The 24,662-nt window shown below is 35.5% G+C and overlaps 1 long non-coding RNA gene across 1 annotated transcript in view; it reads left to right on the top strand.

The window, feature by feature from the left end:
* LOC101038740 (uncharacterized) overlaps positions 1–24,662 on the top strand; it is a 196,803-nt gene that overhangs the window by 150,982 nt on the left and 21,159 nt on the right. Inside the window, exon 3 of the long non-coding RNA XR_167998.3 lies at positions 9,248–9,352. This is a non-coding gene — a long non-coding RNA (uncharacterized LOC101038740). The remainder of the gene's footprint in view (positions 1–9,247; positions 9,353–24,662) is intronic.

Genomic DNA, 24,662 nt, shown 5'->3' with positions numbered 1-24,662 from the left:
TATATAATTATGGCTCTGGTTTATTTTAGAGTATATGTTTAAGACCACACTATGCAAATTAAAAAGATATTATATTCAGTGTTTATGTAATTGTGTATTTCCTCTAAAATTATAGTGAAAATATCTATAATTAAATAAATGCTCTCTTCAATTATTGTAAAGTCTCATAATCTTTTTGCCTCTATAAACAAAGACCTATTGTAACATCCTCATGAAGTTTAGCTACTCATGAAAATGTCACACATTTTTTACTATATTTTAGGAGGAAGAAATAACTAATTAACTCTGAAAAATGAATTACCACATGAATACATTAATCTTCAGTGATTAATCATAATACCAATGTTAGTGATAATACCAATCCAATGTTACAAATAAGCTAATTGTCTTTTAAAATTTATATATTGTACCTTTAATGCTAAAACTGTTCCAGATGTTTCCAAACATAAGATTAATCTTTATTTCTATAATCAAATGACCTATCTTCCATTTGCTCATACAATCTCAATAATCTCAAAGAAGCAACTACATCTGGATCCATTTTCACACTATTTGATGTAGCTATTTTCAAAAGAAAAGCCAGTTCAATGAAATAATTAATCAATTTAAAGTCTAAGCTTATTATAAACAGCTGACTGGCAAACATGTGATTGCTAAGAACCATCAGCCCTGTTCATTTTATTCCTTTTAGCTTCATTTTACTTGTAAATGCATTCTTTTCCTTTCTGGAAAAGAATTTTTCCTTATTATTACCATTTTTTAAGTCAGGAAAAATTAACTTTATTCATTTCTGCTATTGAATTAGCCTGAGACTTCATATCTCAATATACATGACATGTTATTTTTAAATTTCCAACATCTGTAATATACTCACCAACTATGCTTCACTTGGGGACCTGTCATGGTTCGATGGCTGCTTTCTTCCTTCCTTCACTATAGACATGAGCGCTGCTCCACTTTCTTTGATGGTGACTGTTTAACTGAAGCTGTGCATTGTTACTGCTTCCCATGACTAAGAACCAGAGAATATTAGAGCTGTAGTGGACTTCAGAATCCATCCTATCCACCCATCTTGCCTTATGGCTGAGGAATGAGATCCAGAGACAGAAATTAACTTGACATACACAGCTCAGTAGTGAGAGAACCAGTACACAATTTCAAATCATATTTCCCACCACTGTATGCATTATCTAGGACAGCCCTCATTACTCTGGACTGTCATTGTTCATTTGGTTGCCTGTCAGTCCTTAGAGACAAAAAAAAAAAATAATTTACCTCTGTATTTTTAGGGCCCAGGAAGCTTCTTAACTTGTTTTTTGACATTGGCCAAAGACCCAGGCACTGCCATGGGTCTAGAAAACTATTTTGATCCTAAAAACTTCTTTTTTCCATCTTTCCTCCACCTCAGAGCCTTAGATTTTGTAGAAAATCAGGCAGTTACATTGCTTTTGCATCAGAGATGATTTTGGAGGTCGCCAGAGTGCTAGTGGTTACTTTCTTAAGCTTTTCTCTCAACATCAATTCAGAGAGTGCAACCCCAGAAAATGTTCTAGGTAGGAAGAACCATGGAAAAGTCTGGTGGTGAACTGTACAATGGAAAGTATCGTCTCCACTGCTGTTGTGTTATGTAAGAATCTCTACAGGTGACAGATATAAAGGAAAGTCTTTAAATTTATTTTCCAGTTATGCACACATGTTAATTTGTGTTTATCACTTTTCTTCTATATTGATAATAACTTAATTCTCACGGTCTCATGCAAGATAAGAAACAGACCTGATCTGAACCAAAGAAGAAACATTAATTCTCTCCATAGGTCTGGAATTAGGAATAGACCAATTTGGAAACTGAAGACATCAATATGCTTTTAAAAAGATTTTGCTCCATTTATATCTATTTTGTCAGCACATGGAAATAAAAACTGCCAGAAATAAAGTAGCCATATCATTCAAAATAGTGCTTCTCACATGGTGGTCCACAGGAAGGAATCATTTAAGAGGCTGTTAAAACTACATATTTCTGGGCCACCACCCCAAATCTGCTGAAGCCTCATGAAAATAAACACACAAAATGTTAGCACATGGTGCTATTGAAATGGCAACATGATGTAGGGGAAGAACACCACATGGAGAATAAGGAAAAGTGATATCTTATCCTCCTTCCAACACAAACTAAGTATGTCACCTGAGCAAGTCACTTAACCACCCTGGACAACAGTGTGTTGGAGTACATGTTCTGGAAAAGAATTTGTTGGAGAATATATTGTTAACATCCTCACTAGTCTCTGTTTCTTTAATATTCTTAACAAAAGTACATTTTACAAGTAGTTAATAATGTTGTATTCCCTATTCTAATTACTTCAATTTTCTTAAGCATCCCATGGCCTCTTGAATATAAAGGAATGATTTTATATGTCTCTTAGGCCATCTTTCAGGGTCTTTAAAGTAAAAATATTTAATGTGATTTGAATTTTCACTGTGTACCAGTTGATGGTCTAGCTAAAACCTCAACAATTCTATATGGTAGTTTGACACAATCTCCTTTTTAAATAAAAGGGCAATCTCATCCAGTCAAGTAGGTTGCACAAGCAAACTGCTTACAAATGTTGTCCTTCGACCCTAATCTTTTTCACAGTAGGATCTCAATGTCTTTTTGACAGGGAATAGAAGTGCTAGTGCATGGAAACCTGCAGGTACTTGCAAGACTTAGACTCCTGGCATTATAACCATGCTCTGAAGTGGCTGCAAGAAGTGATTGAAGAGAACTGGAATCCTATCCACTAGCCAAAGTTAAGAGTATATGTCACTGTACATTCTTTTTGGAAAGAAAAATTGCCTAAAGTAAAAAATTTAATCAAATTTTTACATGCAACCCCATAATAGTAAGAGTTTTTGTTAAGTGAGTTAGTAAATATCTTTTTAAACAATATGCTTAGAGTTTTTTCATTGTTTACTATGCATTGAAAACATGACAAATGATATATCAAGCTTAAGGAAATCATCAGAAAAACAGATACTGTTTTTGTATAAAGATTGCTATTAATTATAATATCAACAATGAAAACAATAGCAATGCAATTAGCACAATTCTGGCATGACAACAACCCTAAAGATACCTAGAAGGTTATGAAGAATATTTAATGACATTGGAAAATAGGTTATAATATTATCTGTATCTCAGTTGTCAATTATCCATAAGTATGAGCCTGAATTTTTAAATGTATATACATAGAAAAAAAGAAATGAATTTAAAAATACTAACGATTGTTCTCTACATTTTAAATAATTTAAAATTTCTTTCTCTTTATCTTTCTAAATATTCATGATTACTTAGAATGAATAGGAAATATTTCATAGTCAGAAAGACATGCGTGTGTGTTTAAAGAATGTCTTCAAGGCATGAGAAACTTTACTTACGAGAAAGTAAGTAGTAATTCAGTTTAACAGTAGTTGGGATCCCAGCACGATATATTGAAAAAAAATAGTGATTAATGGCAACACATCCATCAATTTGAATAAAACTAGGGAGGAGACATATCCTTCTACACTGGGGGTATGTAGAAGGAGATTCCACACTGCCATGTGACAGGAAGCAGAGAAGGGAGAACTCTACATCTTTAGATGACATTCTTTTTTTTTTTTTTGCGGGGTAAAGGAGAGAGAGTCTATCATAGGAATCTGTTTCAAAGGATTTGGAGGTGGGCACAATGAGGCTCAGACTGTGCATTTGATCCTGGTGTTGGCATTTTTAGTAAGGCTAACCTGGAGCATGTGGCTCAGCCCTGACCTCAGCTTTCTTATGCATCCCTCACTCTCATCCTTTCCAACTGCAGTGTTTTCTGGTCTCAAATCCTTGATGCCCAAGAGTGGCTTTCTGTCAAAATGAAATGTTGAGCCATAAACTAGAATTGTACATTTCCCTCTCAAAATATGTGACCAACAAATGGAATTAAAATCGTGTTGGCAAATGTGTTATAACGATTTTACCTATTGGGAGCTATTCATCTTTATGTTGTTTTTATCATTTCAAATGTTATTTGTGGAAGGAGAATGTGATTATTTGCCAAAATCTACATTATGTCATCTGCCCTGTTCCATAAACAGATTACACATACCATACAGACATAAGCATAGGCTTGTGGTTAGCTAATTATGTTTAATGCAAATACTCACATATGTACAATTCATTTTGAAGGGATTAAATATAAGTGCCATATTTTAGTTACAAGGACTTTTGGAAATACCTCATCATAGCAGGGCACCAGAGCCGCTTACAGTTCTTTTTTTTTTTTTTAAATGAACACAAACCATTTGGAATATTATATACGAATCTAATTTTTGAAAAAATACCCACTAAGTACACAACAAACTGTGAGATAATTTGGCAAAAGTGCTAATCTATATTACAAATAGGATTTGTCCAGGTGTACTATACATCTTTAGATGACATTCTGAAGCATTATAGTACAGTTTGAAGTCGGGAAAAGTGATGCCTCCAGTGTTGTTATTTTTGCTTAGGATTGCTTTGGTTATTGGGGATTTTTTGGGTTCCACGCTAATTTTAAAATAGTTTTTTCTAGTTCTGTGAAAAATATCATTGGTAGTTTGATAGAAATAGCAATGATTGTAAATTGCTTTGAGGAGTATGGCCATTTTGATTCTTTCTACCCATGAACATGGAATGTTTTTTTCATTTGTTTGTCTCTTCTCTGATTTCTTTGAGCAGTGTTTTTAAATTCTCATTGTAGAGATCTTTCACTTTCCCCCAGGTTAGCTGTTTTCCTAGGTTTTTTATTCTTTACATGGCAATTGTCAATGAGATTACCTTTCTAGATTTGGCTCTTGGTTTGGCTGTTGTTGGTATATAGGAATGCTAGTGATTTTTGTACATTGATTTTGTATCCTGCAACTTTGCTGAAGTTGTTTTATCAGCTAGAGACCAATGGAACAGAATAGAGAGCCCAGAAATAAGGCCACACATCTACCATCATCTGATCTTCTACAAAGCTGACAAAAATCAGTAATGGGTAAATAACTCCCTATTCAATAAATGGTGCTGAGATAACTGGCTAGCCATATGCAGAAGATTGAAGCTGGACTCCTTTCTTATACCATACGTAAAAATCAACTCAAGATAAATTAAAGATTTAAATGTAAAACCCAAAACTATAAAACTCAGGAAGACAAGCTAAGCAATACCATCCTGAACATAGGAACAAACAAAGGTTTCATGACAAAGACACCAAATGCAATCACAACAAAAGCCAAAATTGACATGTGAGGTCTAACTAAGCCTAAGAGCTTTTGCACAGCAAAAGAAAATGTCAACAGAGTAAACAGACAATCTACAGAATGGAAGAAAATTTTTGCAAACTATGCACCTGACAAAGTATATATGAAGAACTTAAACAAATTTAGAAGAAAATAACAAACAACCCCATTTAAAAGTAGGCAAAGAATATGGACACTTCACAAAAGAAGATGTACATGCTGCTAACTAGCATATTAAAAAAGAATTCAATATCACTGATCATTAGAGAAATGCAAATCAAAACCACAATGAGATACCATCTCAACACAAGTCAGAACGATTATTAAAAAGTCAGAAAAATAATAGATGCTGGTGAGGTTGCAGAGGGGAAAAAACACTTATACACTGTTATTGGGAGCATAATTTAGTTTAACCATATGGAAAGCAGTCACACAATTCCTCAAAGAGCTAAAAGCAGAACCACCATTTGACTCAGCAATTCCATCAGTGGGTATATGACCAGAGGAATATAAATCGTTCTACCGTAAAGACACATGACTGCAAATTTTCACTATTCACAATAACAAAGACATGGAATCAACCTACATGCCTATCAATGACAGATTGGATGAAGAAAATGTGGTACATATACACTGTGGAATATTATGCAGTCATAAAAAAACAAGACATGAAACTGGAGGCTATTATTTTTAGCAAACAAATGTAGGAACAGAAAACCAAATACCACATGTTCTCACTTATAAATGTGAGCTAAATGATAAGAACACATGAACACATAGAGGAGGAACAGCAGCTGCTGGGGCCTACTTGAGGGTGGAGGATGGGAGGAAGGAGAGGAGCAGAAAAGATAACTTTGGGTACTGGGCTTAAAACCTGGGCGATGAAATGATATGTACAACAATGACTGTAATCTCAGCCCTTGGAAGGCTGAGAGAGGTGGGCTACCTGAGTCAGGAGTTTGAGACCAGCTGGCCAACATGGTAAAACCTTATCTTTTCTAAAAATACAAAAAATCATCCAGGTATGGTGGCACACACCTGTAATCCCAGCTACTTAGTAGGCCAAGGCTGGAAAATCACTTGAACCTGGGAGGTGGAGGTTACAGTGAGCCAAGATCACATCACTGCATTCCATCCTGGGTAACAGGATGTGACCCCATCTAAACAAAAACATTGCCTGTCTCCCAGTGTAACTCTTTTTCTGATGAATGAAACAGTGTTTGAGTGACTCAGAAGCCTAAAGAGCTTCTCCTTCATATACTTCGTTCATTGCTCTTTTGTCTATCTGGTAAAGCTTTTTACTTCTAAAGATTTTTTTTAACGTTATAGAGTTATACTCTTCTTTATAAGCATGATTTCTTAATATAAACATTTTTGGATGGGTTTCATGTGTTGTTCTATGGTTGAATATTTGCTCCAGTATTGTATAACCAATTTTAATGCCAACAACTGGTGTTTACCATGGGAGTGTGGATGAATGTTCTTGTTTAAAGAAAAGAAGATCTCAGTGGTAACTCAAGCTACGTATTCCATTCTATAACCAAAATGGTCTTATAAAAATTTTTATTGCAATTCAGTTCTAGTATGGAACTTATTTAACCTAAAACATCTGAATTATCATATCTGATCTATGACTTAGTTACAAAATCCCAGAATGTTAGTGAAGCATCAAAATTATGTTCGTATATATTTTGTTTTATTTTTTTTAAATGGAGTCTCTCTGCTGCTCAAACTTCCCAGATTCAAGTGACTCTCCTGCTTCAGCTTTCCAGGTATCTGGGACTACAGGTGCATATCACTACACCTGGCCAGTTTTTGTATTTTTAGTAGACACAGGATTTTGCCATGTTGGCCAGGCTTGTCTTGAACTTCTGACCTCAGGTGATCCATCTGTCGTGGCATCTCAAAGTACTGGGATTACAGGCATAAGCCACCAGCCCATAAATGGTTTTCATTTAAGTACACTTCGTTCAGTGCTTCCTTAGAGAAATTAATAAATACTACAAAATGGAGATAATGGCCTTTTTGCTATACTATCATAATTATTACATGTTATGTAACTGCTTTCATATTAAAGTAGACAGGAGGTAGGTTTACAAATTAAATGAATCCTGAATATTTTTCTGTATGATACTGGTGTTCTTATCTTTTCTGGAAATATATGCAGCTTGATTTTTAAATTAACTCATAATGTTCCCTCTAATTAAAAAAAAAAAATTAACTGAGAGTGTCATTTACAGCAACAGGAATGAAACTAGAGACCATTATATTAAGTGAAAGTGCTAAGTGAGGCCAGTACAGAAAGACAAACGTTGTATCTTCTTACTCATATATAGGAACTAAAAAGACAAAACTCTATCTCGTGGACATAGAGAATAGAATAATAATAGATACTGAAGACTGGGAAGAGTGTGTCTGTGGGTGGGAGAGGTTGCTAATGGGTACAAACATACAGCTAGTGAGAAGGAATACGTTCTAATAATGTTTAATAGCAGAGTAGTGTGATCATAATTAACAGCATATCGTATATTTCAAAGTTGCTAGAAGAGAGGATGAGGCAGGTGGATCACGAGGTCAAGAGATCAAGACCATCCTGGTCAACATGGTGAAACCCCATCTCTACTGAAAATACAAAAAAAAAAAAAAAAAAAAAAAAATTAGCTGGGCATGGTGGCGCGTGCCTGTAATCCCAGGTACTCAGGAGGCTGAGGCAGGAGAATTGCCTGAACCCAGGAGGCGGAGGTTGCGGTGAGCTGAGATCGCGCCATTGCACTCCAGCCTGGGTAACAAGAGCGAAACTCCATCTCAAAAAAGAAAAAAAAAAAAAAGTAAAAAAAAAAAAAATATTCCCAGCACACCCCAAATACTCTGACTTGGTCATTATACAGTGTGTAAATGTAACAAAATACAAATGTACTCCATAAATGTATACAACCACTAGTATCAATAAAAACTGCTTTATCATATTTAATCTCCTTATAATTTGTGCAATTCTTTATTACCATCATTATACTGAACATTTTTTATACAATTGGATGATCCCGGTAAGTGGTAAGAGTGGTAACCATACAACAAACAGAGGGAACGTAGGTATGCATCCCTTATTCATTATCAACATTTTGCTGTAGGACTTTCTCCTCAGTTCAGCTGAAAGCCAGGTTCTTCTTGCATGGCCATGAGAGATTAGGCTCGCACATGCTTCGAAGGGTGAGAAAAATAGAATTTATTGGGCAAAAAGGAAAACAAAGGAAACAGGGACTCTCAGCAGAGTGGGAGTACTGCTAGGATAGGCTTTCCACCTAGTAGATTGAATTCCAGGTTCCACCCTGGAACAAGAGAGGCCAGGCGTCTCCCCCCATGCAAATGGCACAGACTTCTTAAGGATCCAACCCAATGTGAACTCTTCCCAATGCACAAGCCAGTTGGAGTTTCTCTGGGGACCCCTTTGCATTTGGCTGTCTCAATTTCATTATTCAGGATTCTTTTTATCTGCTAAAGGTACTATGGTGAGCAATTTTTAAATGCCAAATTTAAATGTGCTGAGTTGATATTAGGAGTAGAGAGAGTGTTTGGAATTACCAAACAGACACGGAAGGCATTAACCTTTAAGAGCTTTTATTTCTATATAATATCTTCCAAATAGACACGGAAAGCATTAACCTTTAAAAGCTTTTATTTATGTATAATATCTTCTATGATCGATACACTCCACCTGAATCACTTAAAATGTATCCATTACCCTTTTTGTTCTGTTTTCTAGAACTCGGCTAGAATTTTAATTTATATTTAGGTGGGATATAAATGCTAATTTTTTTTTTTTTTTGAAATAAAGCCTCACAACCTGAGTATTAAAAACATGTAGGAATGATCGTATGACATTCCTAGGAACAAAATATACTTAAATCAATATGCAAATAATCTCTTGATAATAATAATCTGCATAATGAATAGCATCATAATTTTTCTTATTTTCCCATAGACACTAACAAATCATCTGTATGCCTAATGTTGATGCTGTCTTTCCCTAGTGTACTGGGCAATCTAAGACAGGGAAATAAAGATAAGTTTTGGATTGCAGAATGAGGTAAGATATAGCATCATGTGACAGACAAATCATATAATTGTGAGTTAAATACCACAGTTGCTTGTGGATGGTAGACCATCAATTCTTCAAAACAGTTCTTCTCATTTAATGAGAATTTATATTCTGTCATGAAAGGTCTCGATCTCGGTTATAGATTTCCTCTCTTAGGATCTTCTAAATCTTATTTTAAAACAACTTTACTGAGGCTTATTTTATATACAGTCATGTACCTTCTAATGACATTTTAGTCAAGGATGGACCACTATTTGAAGGTGGTCCTGTAAGATTATGCTCTATTTTTACTATACCTTTCCTGTGTTTAGTTATGTTTTCTGTGTTTTGGTACACAAACACTACTGTGTTACATTTGCCTACAGTATTCAGTACAGTAACACTCAGTGCAGGTTTGTAGCCTAAGGGTAATAAGCTATGCCATATAGCCTAGGTGTGTAGTAGGCCGACCATCTAGGTTTGTGTAAGTAGACTCTATGTTGTTGGCACAGTGACGTAATTGCATACTGATGTGTTTCTCAGAATCCATACCCTTCATTAAATAACATATGACTTTACAATAAATGCACCCATATTTAAGTGTACAGCTCAATGAGTTTTTACATGTATGCACTTATGTAACCACTCCCTCAATCATGAGATAATATATCTCCATCGTGCCAAAATCTCTTCTCATGCTTCTTTGCAGTCCTGCCCCAGGCAATCACTGATGTGTTCTGCCTCTTCTAGAATTTCGTGTAAAGAATATCAAACAGACATTCTATTGTGTCTTTGTCTTTATTCAGTTTAGTATAATTTTGAGAGTCATCCACATTGTTACTTGTATCAGTGGTGTGTTCCTTTTAACTGAACGGTATTCCATTACATGGATAAACTATCATTTCTTTATTAATTCACATGTTGATGGACAGTCTGATTGTTGCCAGTTTTTCACAATTACGAATAAAGCTGCTGTGAACATTCATATGCAAATCCTTGTGTGGGTGTGTGTTTCAGCTTACCTTGGGTAAATACCTAAGAGGGTAATTGCTGGGTCACATGGTATGTGTGGGTTTAACTGTAAAACAAAACATAACAAAAACAGCAAGTTGTTTTCCAAAATGGTTGCAGCATTTTGTTTCCAATGGCAATATGAGGACATTCCAGTTCCTCCATATCTTACCAATTTTTGGTAACATTAGACTTCTTAATTTTAGCCTTTCTGATTGTTTATAGAAAGCTTGTTCAACCCTGTGACTCAGGATGCATTTGAATGTGGCCCAACACAAATTTGTAAACTTTCTTAAGACATTATGAGATTTCTTTGCAATTTTTTTTTTTTTTTTAGTTCATCAGCTATCATCAGTGTTAGTGTATTTTATGTGTGGCCCAAGACAATTCTTCTTCTTTAGACACCCCTGGGATATAGTAAGATATTGTAGTTTTAATTTGAATTTCCTTGATGGCTACAGATGTTGAACATCTTTTATGTCATTATTGGCCATTTATGTCTTGTTTTGTGAAGTGTCTGTCTTTCCGGGACACAGATCTTTTGACAGATTTGTGTATATCAATACTTCCTTATATTTAGTAGTTTAACTTTTCTTTAACAGTTTTCTTTAAAGAGTATATATTTTTACTTTTGCCAAAGTCTAATTTTTATATATGCATATTTTTCTTTCATGGCTTGTGCTTCTTCTGTCAAAATCTTTGGCTGTGCAGTAGATAGACACAAACAATTTTTCCTATGTTTGCTTCCAAAGTTGTATAGATTTGCAGTTATATACAAGTCTAAACTTTGAGTTAATTTTAATGAATGATGTGGAGTAAGACTCTTGTTAATAAAAAACTTTTGGCCATGCTTTTTTTTTTTTCCCATCCCTGTCTCTTTTTTCTCTTTTTGAGACTCCAATTATACACACTGCTTAATATCTTTCATAGGTCACAGACACTCTATTCATTTCTGTTTCTTTAGATTTTCTTTTACCTAAACTTTGGATTGAATTGTTTTTATTGGATTTGTTTTTTCTTTTTTCTTTTTCTTTTCTTTTTTTTTTTTTTTTTTTTCTTTTTTTTTTTTTGAGACCGGATCTTTCTCTGCTGCCCAGGCAGGAGTGCAGTGGTGTGATCTTGGCTTACTGCAGTCTCTACTTCCTGAGCCTCAGGTGATCCTCCCATCTCAGCCTCCCAAGTACATAGGACCACAGGCAGGTACCACCATGCCTGGCTAATTTTTGTTTTTTTAGTAGAGATGGTATTTCACCATCTGGCCTAGGCTGGTCTATAACTCCTGGTCTCAGATGATTCACCCACCTTGGCCTCCCAAAGTGCTGGGATTACAGATGTGAGCCAGTTACTGGTTTGTTTTCAAGTTCATAGTTCTTTTCTTCCCCAGCTACTAATCTGCTGTAAGTCTGACAGTTATTTTTTTTCATTTTATTGTATCTTTTAGTCCTAGTAGTTCCATTTGTTTACTTTTTAAGTCTTCTGTTTCTGTTTTTAAGATATCCATATTTTCTGTTCAATACTTTGCCCTATTTTCTGATTTTTAAATAGCTACTTTAAGGTTCTTTTTTCTAATTGCATCCTATTGATAAATATTTTCTTCTTACTGATAAATTTTCTCCTAGGTATGGGTCATAAGTTGATGCTTTTTTTTTTTTTTTTGCATAGTTAGCAATTTGTGAGTGGATGCTAGACACAGTGTAAGTTAAATTGTTGAGTACTAGCATTTTGTTTTCTTCCTTTAGTGTTGAAGTTTATTTTGGCAAGCAGATACATTACTTCTATCTTTGCATAATATTTTTCACAATTGTTTTGAAATATTCTTAAGATGGGTCTAGAGTAGTCTTTCTGTAATCCTAGTTTAGCCTTACTACTAAGACATGACTTTCTGTGATCTCTTCTGAATGCTCTAAATGTTCAATGATAGTTTTTTTTCTGCCTAGTTAGAATTCAAACACCTCCCAGCACTGTTGACCTCTGGAAATTTTTTCAGCTTAAAACTCTCTGACAGTTGTTCTTTTGCTGGCCTTATGAGGTTTTACCTTAAGCATGACCAAATTAGTATTAATCAACCAATTAAAGATTCTGAAATTCTTTCTCTGTGTAGGTCACCCCTCCCGGTACTTTGCCATGAAAATTCTAGCAGCCTCAACCTCCCCCAATTTCCTTCTCCTTTCATCAGTTTAAACCATCCTGCTCTATTTTGGGTTCTCTTGGATAATAGTCAAAAAATTGCCTCCAAAAGTAAAGCTTGGCAATTTTAGAACCTGCCTCCTTAGCTACTATTCTTTCAGGGATCATGATTATAATCTGTCTATTCTCTCATTTCTGAAAACAATTGTAAAATATATATGTTCAGGTTCTTTTGCTATTTATAGTTAGAGGACAGGTTCTATACCAGCTATTTCAGTTGAAAGAAGAGGAAGAAGGCTTACTCTTTTTTCTTTCTTTCTTTCTTTTTTGACAGAGTCTCACTCTGTCATCAGGCTGGCATGCAGCAGCATGATCTTGACTCACTGCAACCTCCACCTCGTGGGTTCAAGTGATTCTCCTGCCTCAGCCTCCTGAGTAGCTGGGACTACAGGAATGCACCACCACACCCAGCTAATTTTTGCATTTTTAGTAGAGGCAGGGTTTCACCATGTTGGCCGGGATGGTTTCGATCTCCTGACCTTGTGATCCACCTGCCTCAGCCTCCCAAAGTGCTGGGATTACAGATGTGAGCCACTGCCCCCAGCTAGAAGGCTCATTCCTCGAGTTTTATCATCACAGTCATTTACTTTTACTCAATAAACGAGGGTGGGTTCTTTACAAACACTTTTACTGTTTGCAGGCTTATTTATTTTGCAACTTTATTTGATTAGGCATGTATCAGATAAAGTATTTTTATCATCATATGTTCCTTTCCTCTTAGCAGACCTATGACAATTTACAGTTTTCTATAGTTTTCCCAGAAGCATGCATTGGTTTAGTTTAATAGAAGATGATAAGAGGAATATCATTTCTCTGTTAGGAGAGAGATGATATTCCTCTTATCATTGCCTAGCAGAGAGATGATTTTCCTTTAGAGCAAATTCAACCAGCTGCAGCCCATGGAACAGCTTTGAATGAGGCCCAAAACAAGCTTACAAACTTTCTTAAAACATTATGAGACTCTTCTGCAATTTTTTTAAGCTCATCAGCTATCTTTAGTGTTAATGTATTTTAAGTGTGGTCCAAGACAACTCTTCTTCTTCCAACATGGCCCCGGAGAGACAAACGATTGGATACCCTTGCTTTAGAGGTAACAAAGTCCTAAAAAACTAGGGGAGAAAAACCAAAACTATGTCCTTAATATAAAAAAAGAGTACTTATAAAAATTTACACAATATGCAAATAAAAGAACACTACTACAAGAGTTGAGGTTAGGCTGTCAGACAGGCATAGTGGCACATGCCTGTAATCCTAGCACTTTGGGAGGCTGAGGCGAGAGGATCACTGTAGCCCAGGAGTTTGAGACCAGCCTGGACAATATGGTGAAACTCCATTTCTGCAAAAAATACAACAATTAGCTGTGCATGATGTTGAGAGACTGTAGTCCCAACTACTCAGGAGGCTGAGGTGAGAGGATCACCTGAGCCTGGGGAGGTAAAGGCTGCAGTGAGCCAAGACTACACCACTGCACTCCTGCCTGGGTGACAGACTGAGACCTTGTCTCCCCCAAAATAAAATAAATAAAATCTAAAGAGTGGCTTTCAATTATTAAAACAGATTTCATTCATAATAATATTGGGAACTGTATTTCACTTGTTACTCTGAAGAGTAGATGTAAGGTTGTAGGGGAGTGTCCACTTATTAGGTGAGATTCGGAAATTTAAAAAAATTAAAAACTCTAATTTCTGAATTTCAAGCACTTTAAGTTTTAAAATGTTCATAAGGGAAAGCATAGAGTATGGAGCAGAGATTCCCCTATACATTTTCATCACACACAGAAGAGAAAGCAGGCCTGTAAGCTAAACCAAGATTAAAAAGATTTTAAAAGATGTTTATTTAGAAGAATTTCTCATATGACTAGTTTAATTTGAATAATATGAAAGATCCATAAATAAGATAATAATTTAAAAAGTTCAAAGAAGAGTAAAATAGTTCAAATGTCTTTGACAATTAGCATCCCATACTTTGATACTCAAATGATTCTATGTTGGGAAAAATAAAAAGATAAACTATTAATAATTAAAAAATACAGGAAATATTACCTCCTATGAAAATGGTATAATAATATAATTAAATCATGAACTTTTCTAAAAAATTAATACTGTGATCTAATATTTTATCTTTGATCTCTAGAATATAGAACAAATACAAATAGTGAAAATGTAGTTTTCTAACATCAAGTATGATTACTGAGACATTTTCTCCATTACTAGCTATCATGAATCAAAGACAAAAGTCACTGGCTACTTTACTTAGTAAAGTGGGTAGTTCCTAGGAGCTCTTCTGATGAATAATGACAAGAATCCCAAGCCATTTTCACCCACTGACCCAAGAGACAGTAAAGCCACAAGAATCCAAATGTTCATCTGTTGAATCCCCTCATTTTAGAAATATGAAAATTGAATTACTGAGAATAATCTCTCTGAAGTCACATCAATTGTTTTTGTTTTCTCTTCTCTATGCAATGGGGCAAATGTAACAGACCAGAGATTTTCCACTAATACATCTTCTAAGGGCACCAGAGTTTTTCTTCAAAGTGGTTAGAGAAAACAAGTATATTCAACAATGTAATATTTCCTCACTAATGTCATATGTAATATTTATCAAATATGTGTTACAAATTTACACGGTATAATGTGTACATTTGAGAAATTTGATTGTCTCATTTATTTACATCTAAAATACATTAAATTAGTTACGATTAAGTGAATTTATATAGAAAAATAATTCATAAGATGGTCATCAGATCAAAGAGGAAACCTGATTATTACTGCTTTATGTGATTGATTTGAAGTAAAGCTTAGGTTAAAACTATAAGGTAGGTTTCTAACAACATGTTTTCATGTAGTTGAGAAAGGACAGGAACCTCTTTTTTCCTCTACTCTTTTTTTCTCCATCATCACTTCTTAAGTTTCTAGTATAAATCTCTACATAGAAAACAAAAAGTATAGTTTGTAATTGACTGACCAGGAAACAGAATGACAGAGGGAAGCATGACACTTCTACGAAAGACAGCGAACTGCCCATGGTGCAGAACAGAAACACTTAGCCTGTATCTTTAGCCATCGAGAGTTCATTGTTGCAAATCATATTCAGAAGGTTTTATTCCACATGTTCTATCTATCGGACAAAAATTCCAGCACTGGAAATAGCAGTCATCATTTGCTTGTGTAGCTGGGCAGATCACAGGCTGTGCTGAAGTATTGTGTTATCTCTCCAGCCTTGTACCATGCAAAGCATCACTGCACATTTCTGAAAATCCATTAAGACTATGAAAGGCAGGCATACAAAATAATATAATCCATGCTCCATTCTGGTCTTAACATAAAGGTTCACAGAATTGTTTTTAGCATCCCAAATTCAGCTTTATGTTTACTGGGGGAAATGCCTACCTCATGAAGGCGTGGCCCTGCCCTATTTGTACACTTTTAGGAGACAATGAAATAAAACATCCTTTTGCAAAGCTTGATAGGGAATCTCTGAGAGGAATAGAAGCTTTCACAGATACTGTTTGAATGAGTTCATTTTTAACTCTGTCTCAGCTAGGCATATTTCATTGGTATTTCAAAAATAAGTTTCATATTTCCAATCTTTAGACCTACTCTTTGGAGTAACTGGATCCCTACATTTAATTTTTTCTTCCAGCGTAAGAAGCAAGGCTGAATGTACGGTAGCAGTAACCATGCACTTTCATTTTGTGGTCCGCAAGAGGAGGAAAGAAGCAAGCATTGATGGGTTTATTCTACGACACGGCGGCACCAAAAGGTACAAAAAGTGTTTCACTATTTAAAAAAAAAAAATGTATTTTTAGCCACATTAGCTTCAATTCCTCTGAATAAAAACTACTTATTTTAACTAATTGACTTTTTATTACACAACTGCTGTATTTGAATGACATAATTAACGAAGAAACAAATGTGAAATGTGTTTCCATGTTTACAGTTATTTTTTCAGTCATTAAGATAAAATCTAGCCCCCTTTGTATGTTCATTTTTTGTAAGAAAACTATATTTTTTTTTGTTGTATTATTTCACCATCTAACTGCATGTCTCTTTGCTATAAAATGGCTTTGATCAACTTGATACCATGGATATGATGGCATGCACCTGGAATCCCAGCTACTTGGGAGGCTGAGATGAAAGAATCACCTGACCCTGGGAGATAGAGCTGCAGTGAGCCATCTGTGTGTGCCACTGCATTCCAGCCTGTGTGACAAAGTGAGATCTGTCTAAAAATTTTTTTAAAAAAATACTTCTTTGGGGGACAATTTAGAGACATAGGGAAATATTCAGGAAACATTTGGGGAGAAAAAAGGGTATATATTTTTATGGAAGGAAAAACTGGAATTAGAAAGTCATATTTTTAAAAGGTAATAGAGATATCTAAAAGTCTGCTTTCACTATTTTTTGTAAATTGTATTATATTTAAACTAAATGCCATTTTAATGTTCTAACAATAATCTGAGGCAACAAATTTTATTATGAAGCATTTCAGAATAGAATGAAGTCTCTCAAATAAAGTCACTCAATCTTTTGAATAACGCATAGCTTAAAATTAAAGTTTTTGAACAGTCTGAAAAGCAATGAGTGAATGTCATTTTCTTTTTTTGAATTGAGAAATAGTATATATGAAACATTACTTTTGTTGAAAAACTCCATATATATGATTATATTCTATGAAATCAAAACTGTATTTTGATTGATCACCTACAAATTGCTGAACACTACTAGACATGGCAAATATATAGGACAGAATCACTACCTTTAAGGATTAATGGGAAGAAGAACACATATAAGTAAGTGACTGTCAGTGTGTGTGAGTGGTGAAACTTTGTGAACCTATATAGCTCTAGAGGTTGTCAAAGGAAGGACAAAATCATTTTTTGGAGGCATGAAGTGGATGGTCAGTGGTTGCTTCTTATGGGAGATGATGTTTTAGCAGGGTATTGAAAAATAAATAATAATTCCAAAATTCAAATGAAGACTACTAGAGCTGCGGGGTATGTGGTGTTAGGCAAAGGGAACATCCTGGATAAACGTGAGAAGGTTTGACATCATTCTAAGGCCAGGCACCAATGTATAGTTCGGGATCGTTGTAGAGAAAAGTCCAGTGGGAAAGAAATGTAATATGAAATTTAAAAGGATAGGACTTTGGAAAATAACAGATTTTATATTAGGATTTAGTGTGGCTAAAGATGTCAGAAATTGAAAATAAGATCAGCTTATAGAAGACAGCTGCTTATTTCTCCCGTCCGTGTTATTCCTTGAGGAAGCTGGTCTATGACAAGTTTGGAAGCTCGTGATGCTGCTAATAAATTCAGGGTCTCTTTTGCTGGCTACTCCACCATTTTTTGCATCTCACCTCACAAGTTCAAAGAGTTGATCTAGCCCTAACCCTCATACCTATAATTCAGTTATTAGGAAAGAGAAAAGATGAAGAAAGACATGCTACCTCTCTGTCTGTTCTGGGTGCTATATAAAATATCATAGACTGGGTAGCTAGTAAATAACAGAAATTTATTTCTCTTAGTTCTGGAGGCTGGGAAGTCCAAAATCAAGGTATCCATAGATGCCAATATTTGGTGAAGCCTGCTTTCTTGTTTATAGAAAGCCATCTTCTTGCTGTGTGTGTCTTCATGTGGTAGAAAGGGTAAAGAAGCTCTCTGAGGTCTCTTCCATAGGTCCTTAATCCCATTCATTAGGGCTCTGCCTACAAAATCACTTACCAACAGCCCAACCTCATAGTACCCTCATATTGGTGCCTAGGATTTTAACATGTGAACTTTAGGGGGACACAAACACTTAATCCATAGCACTGTCTTTAAGGACACTTAGCAGGAGTGGTACATGACACTCTTGCTTGCATACTATTGATCAGAACTGAGGAATAAATTCTCAATGAGCTAAAGGGAAGCTGGGAATTTAACCTTTAGTGTGGTCAGCTATACGTCTTCTAAAGATGACAGCAGGCAAGTGGTCCCATTAGGAAAGAAAAAGGAAAAATGGATATAAGAGGTCAACTAGCAGTCCCTGGCAGGCCATCCTAGGAATCTTATAATAAATCTCATAAGGCATAACCACTGCAGGCATTAAGAGGGGCTAACATGGCCAACATGGTGAAACTCTGTCTCTACTAAAAATACAAAAATTAGCCAGGCGTGGTGGAGCACGCCTGTAATCCCAGCTACTCCAGAGGTTGAGGCACAAAGAATCACTTGAACCTGGGAGGTGGAGGTTGCAGAGAGCCGAGATTGTGCCACTGCACTACAGCCTGAGCGACAAAGCAAGACTCTGTCTCAAAAAAAAAAAAAAAAAAAGATTGTGGTGGCAGGAGTAGAACAATCAGATTTGTCGAGGTACAAAACATGGATTAGAGAGTGGCAAGTAGGGAGAAAACTGGTTAAAAGGCTACTGCAGTAACCCAGACAAGAAATAAAGTAATGTCAGTGGGTATAGAGAAGGGAGCATAGGTTTCCAATGTAATTGGAAGATAGAATTAAAAGATTTTGATGACTGGTTGTAAAAGGATGAGGGAAAGAGAGGAAGGGAAAGATGATTCCCAGAAAATATAACAATATTCAACAAGGTAAGAAAGAATTCAGAAGTGGACTTGGCAGAATGGATCAAAAACATCTCAACTGTGCAGAAGTAGGCTTTACACTTAAAGGTCATGGTTGCTGTGTTCCCATGTTTTGAAATTAATTTTTGTGCTTTTTAATTTTACTTCTATTTTCTTCCAAATCATTATTACAGTGTCTGTGTGAAAACATCAATTGTTTACAAAAACATGATAAAGATTTAAAGAGAGGGTTTCAAACCATATGAGGTCATAAATTTTCCCAACTTAAGCTACTTTAATCTCAGTGCAGCAAATATGTGGTTTGAGCTGTTATTATAATGACATAATTTTTATTTACCAGATGTTTTCAGATATAAGGAAATAAAAAGTACTAACATAACTATCAGTAAGAATTTATTGTCTGCTATTTAATTCACACATCTGGTAAATTCTCCTAAATTTTGACTCAGTAATTACCCTGATTTTACAAATGAGAAAAAATGATCCAGAGAAAATTTATTTAACATGCCTGAGGTCAAATCAACTAGTAAGAGACAGCCCTATGATTTAAACTTGGGTGTGTACACACTCTTGAAAACTCCGTCACCCAGCCTACACAATGCTTCTGAGGTGACTCCGTTTCTGAAATGGAAAGAAAGAAGAGGCATACTAATGATCGTTGAAAATGTGACAACACAATTAACATGTTGTATATGAAAAAGAGGAAAAAAAAGAGATGAAACATTTATAAAGTAGTTCTCTCTATTGTTTTTGTATTGCAGAAATCATGCTAAATCTATTCATTCTATGCACTGCATGATATCATTATAGAAAAACAGCAAAATAGCTGGAAACCAAAGATGGGGAATAAAAAAGTCAACCCTCTGACCATGGATCTATAGCACCCTGGTGTCAAACCAGGCCTCCTCCCTTCAGCTCTCAGTTTTCTGGGCCGGTTATGAAGGTAGAATCATTTGTTATTTTTTTTAATTGTTATTCAGTATTTTTAGTTGAATATTGACAAATTATAATTGCATACATTTATGGGACATAAAGTGATTGTTACAGCATATGTATAAAATGGGAACTATTTGAATTAAACTAATTGACTGTTATGTTCTTAATAATTCAACCAGAAAGTACAATCTATGTCCTTTAAAAAAAAACAAAAAAACAAAAACTAAGTATATGCAAGCAATCCTAATAAGGTAAAAAAATTGTATGTTTTCCCTCAGCTTACCTCTCAGCACATATTGTGTCTATTTCAGGCTGGTACCAAAAAGTCCTTCCCCTCTGCCTTCCCGCTGTAAGGAATATGGTTGTGCTTTGGTCAAGGAATAGGCTGAGGTGGACAACTGGGCCAAAGGGACTCAGTAAGTTTGGAATGCAGGTGCACAATTCCATGTTTAATGCAAACACAGCTATGTAGCCATAACATGGGAGGGCCATATATGGGAGGGCCATCCCTTGGCCCTAAGCCACGATTGTCTGTAAAAGGTATAATTGCCCTGTTAACATTGTGCAGGCACACTTGCACCCAGAGAAAGAGAGAGAAAGTCAGAGCTGTCCATCTTTACAGATGGACGTTGAGAGCCAGGACATGACTTAGCTCACCCATGCCCAGAGAGAGAATGAATTAAGCTGCTGACCCTGGAAGGCAAGGGAGAGCTGGCTGTGCAGCTCTGTGTGGGAGCTGTCAGACTAAGCAGCCGAGACAGGGTAGACAGTGTGAGCAAGCTGTTGATGAGAACTGCTGTTGAATAAAAGCATGTTTCACCTGCCTATGGCCCCACCAAGTGTTCTTTCTGCTCATCCACCCACTCCCTTCAGACCTCAACATGGCAACTGGCATAGTCGTGAATCTGACACCTGCCATCTGCCATTTGCTTTTTCTTTTCCAAAAGTTCTGCCTATCTTTCTACCGCTTAGCCTTCCCTAGGAGTCTTCTTTGCTTCCTCCTTCTGTAGGTCTCCTGCTCAGGCTGTCAATTAGGTCCAACCAGCTTTTGCCTGAGGCAACTCATGGGAGAGGTAGACCTTAGGAAAGTGGCAGGAAGAGGTGGGGAAGTGTGGCTTTTGATTTCCTGTGGTTGGATGAAAATATGCTGACCCTCCAGGTCCCTCATCAGAATGAAGCACAGCCAATCTTTCTCTTGCTGACATTTACCTCCTGTGCTGCATCTGTCTCTTTTCTCCTTCTAACTAGAGCAGAATTCTCTTAATCTGAGACCCAGGTGGTGGTGGGTATGACGTCTCCAAACTACCACATTAAATGCTGGAGAAATCTCAGGCAGTAGATGTGCTCCCGATTGAATATGACCTTCCCTGCTGTGTGCATCAGGAAACCAACCAGGAAATGTGATTTTAGAGTTGTTTCCTTCCAGCAGTCACTTAGGAAATTCATTGACATATGCATTGGTGTCTGGCCAGTTAATGCTGGGATGAGGCAGCACAGACTAAATTTTCCTTATAATCTGGAAGAATGTATCATAGTCTCCACACTTAAGAAATCATCAGAGGCATATTTGCTGATTAATGTTACATAATAATAATTCCACCGTATATTTAAAACTCTCTTGTATTTCAAATTTTTTAAGTTATTTTGCCTAAAATGCAATATTCCAAAAATAGGTAGCTTGTCCTGAGCTTTCTCAACACTATACAAGTCTGGAATTTGTAGCTGTAAATTAGATTACCTCATGCTAAAATGATAAAATCATTTCCAAACTGAGATTTTTAAAAATTCTTTTTTAAATATTTTTTTCTGCTTAATCTGCAATAACCATTCTTGAATCTGGATACATCTAATTTGTATCCACAAATTAATAATAATAATAAAACGGCAATTTTTTTTGAGTATTTAGTTTCAGGCATTGTGCTAACCAATTAAAAATATATTCTAAGCCTCACAATACTTTTAGTAAGTAATGAGTAATAGTCCCATTCTACAACTGAATAAATAGAGGCTTAAGGAGTTTGAGATACAACTTGAGATTATATTGCTATTGACTGTCTATCCCAGAGCCTAAGCTGTAAGCACTATATCTTACTATTTCCCTGGTGTCTAATTAAGTGAATACCTAGGATATGTCTTATTGACTCTATGGACTAGTACTTGCATATTATAGATAGCATTTATATTAGCAACTGCTTCTTGAAAATTCTAAAATTTTTATAAATGCAGTCTTGTTTCCTATGATAATTTCTTGGTCTTTTAAAATTTCTTTTTTTTTCAACCAAAAGGTAAAAATAGTCATCAAAAACTCCCCCCACACAAAGGATCTTGCAACATGTGATCTAAGAAATACTTAAAGGCCATGATACCACATAGCAGCTCTGAGATACGTCGAAGTGCCCTTGTCAAGAAAATTTAAGTCTTTAGATAACTAAATGATAGCAAGCTAGCTTGGCACCAGAAGTTTCAGAAGGTGGCAGGAGAAACAGAGATACTATTGTGATTTTGGAGCCCTTTCCTCCAAAAAAAAAAAAAAAAAAAAAAATTAGATGTAAATAATTTTTCTGAATAGATTCCTTTTAATGACTTTTGGTCTTTTCTTTTAAATGTGGAGAAAGTGTAGCACCCTAAAATACCTCAGTGGAAATAGGATAAGAAGTCATTATCAATTCTTCCTCATGAGCATAAAAGATTGAATTTACTTCTTGATATTCTGTCATTTGTTTTTAAAGGAGAATGCACCTTCAGCTCCAGAAATGTTTTGTCCATAGACATCAAAAGTGAAGAGTGCAGAGTTTTCAGTGAAATATGATAATTTGTTGGCATTGCAAAATTATTTTGGATGTATGCTTCTAAATCTCTCTGGCAAGCATAAGGAAACCAAAAATACAAAATTATGACATCAAATCATATCAGAACTCTGAAAAGTGTTTTTTACAAACGTAATGAAATATTTTGAGAAAATGTCTTCAAACTTTGTGATTATGCCCTATTTATACCAGCTGATGAGGCTCTTCATAAAATAGAACAGAAAGTTAAATGATTAAGAGTCACAGAATTTTGTCTCATATATAGAAAATTTAAGGGAATATCAATGTGCATTTTAGAATACGAGTGTACCTTGTGAACTTAATAAAATAATATGAAATAAAAAAAATCTCAGGAGTGGAGGCAAAATTTTACCTCTATTCCCTAAGAGTCTCCAGCTGGGTCTAAGAATTCAGTCAACATAAGACAGATTAACAGGAGAAAAGCATGCATAGTTTTACATGTAACATGGAAGCTCCCATAGGAAAATGAAGACCCAAAGAAGTGGCAAAATAAAGTGTTAATATACTAGGTTGAGGAAAAAGAGGCAATTGTAAAATAATAATAATAATAATAATAATAATAGCATTATATGGGAGTCTGAAGGAAAATAAGAGGTTGTTGTGGTTTTTTTGTTGTTTGTTTTGTACCAAGTCTGTTTGTGTGGATTTCTCTTGGCCTCAACTCCCCATCTCTTATGATAAGGATGTTTCTTTTCCCCTAGAATGAGGAGAAATTCTTGCCCATGGGAGTTTGGCCTCCTGTCTTTCTTTTACACTTTCTGTTTTGCAAGTGCTTTTAGCTTAAAATAATCCTTATGCCAAGTGATGTATTTTGGAGTGGCATAGTCTGCCATTCTTCATCTTTCCATTACAACCTTTAGGGAATGAAAAACTACATAAACATTTGTTATTTTCATTAATAACTTTCACCAGAGATTTATTGTTGATCACATAATGTGGTGAAAAAACATAACTAGAAATATAGCTTCCAACTGGAAGTCAGGAGGTCTCAGTTTTTATCCCAGTCCAAAACACAATTTACTTCTAGGATCCTTAGGGTTTTGTTTTGTTTTGTCTTTTTTGTTGTTGTTTGTTTATTTTTATTTGTTAAGTAAAAAAGTCATACTTTATAAAATCGAATATTCTTCTGAGCCCTCTGTTTCTGTACTACCTTAAAATATCAACAGCTGCTCAGCTCTTTTCTCTGGGACTACTCACTGCAGCATATTCACTAGATATTACTTTATAGCCATCAATAATTCATCCACAAATACTATATGTTAAACCCCAAACAATTTATCTTAATTAAAAAAAACCAAAAAACAAAAAACCTGCTTGGTGGGCATGGTGGCTCACACCTGTAATCCCAACACTTTGGGAGGCCAAGGTGGGAGGTTCACTTGAGTCCCGGAGTTCATGATCATCCTGGGCAACATGGTAAGACCCCCATGTCCATAAAAAATACAAAAATTAGCTGGGTGTGGTGGTGTGTAACCATAGTCCCAGTTACTCAGGAGGCTGAGGTGGGAGGATCGCTTGAACCTGGGAGATCAAGGTTGCAGTGAACAAAGACTGCACCACTGCACTCCTCCCTGGATGACAGAGCAAAACTCTGTCTCAGAAAAATAAATTAAAAAAATGTAAAAAAATAAAAACTGCTTAAAACACAAAATACACCTTATAAACAAACTTTTGGATAGAACGTTTTAAACTTTCCACCAACATTTAGGGGGAAAGCTAAACAGATTAATAATAAATCTTTATTTTATATAAATTAAGATATAACCAGTTTTACAGTA

This window comes from Saimiri boliviensis, chromosome 15 (assembly GCF_048565385.1).
Source record: "Saimiri boliviensis isolate mSaiBol1 chromosome 15, mSaiBol1.pri, whole genome shotgun sequence".
Classification (NCBI taxonomy): domain Eukaryota; kingdom Metazoa; phylum Chordata; class Mammalia; order Primates; family Cebidae; genus Saimiri; species Saimiri boliviensis.
The sequence above is the reverse complement of the archived record's forward strand: the minus strand, read 5'-3'. Positions and strand labels throughout refer to the sequence as shown.